The sequence below is a fragment of the Odontomachus brunneus genome, unplaced genomic scaffold (genome assembly GCF_010583005.1).
Source record: "Odontomachus brunneus isolate Ranch 3 - 2012 unplaced genomic scaffold, Obru_v1 Obru_scaffold_312, whole genome shotgun sequence".
NCBI lineage: Eukaryota > Metazoa > Arthropoda > Insecta > Hymenoptera > Formicidae > Odontomachus > Odontomachus brunneus.
The window spans coordinates 71,323-71,779 of record NW_022639762.1 but is presented as its reverse complement, the minus strand read 5'-3'; positions in this window follow the sequence as shown (position 1 = coordinate 71,779).

The following is a 457-nucleotide window of genomic DNA, read 5'->3' as shown; positions in this document are numbered from 1 at the left end:
TAGCACTTCTAGTAATAGAATACATCCGGGTGGGGAATCTGAACGCAGCCTTGAGTCGGTACTTGAAAAATACGCGCGCGATACAAATGCATACGTATCATTTCAGTCAAATCTGAGAACGTACGCATGCGATAGAAAAGCGTACGTATCATTTCTGTATCCCTGAGTGAAATCTGAGAATACTCGCGCGCGAAAGAAAACCGAATGATACTATAAATGACGTTTTAGCGTTCAATTTAGTACGTCACAGATGATCACAATGCAATGAGTACGAAAATGGGATGATACGTAGTACGTCGCGTGCTGTTAAGGTTTTAGAGTAAAAAAACAATGCTTTGCAAAAAACCATAATAGAAGCATTAAAAGAACCAACAGTGCAGGTTATCGATCCGCTAGATGGATTTTTAGTACAGTTGGGAAAAAGCATGCGAAGGCTGCCATACCGCGACAGAGCTCG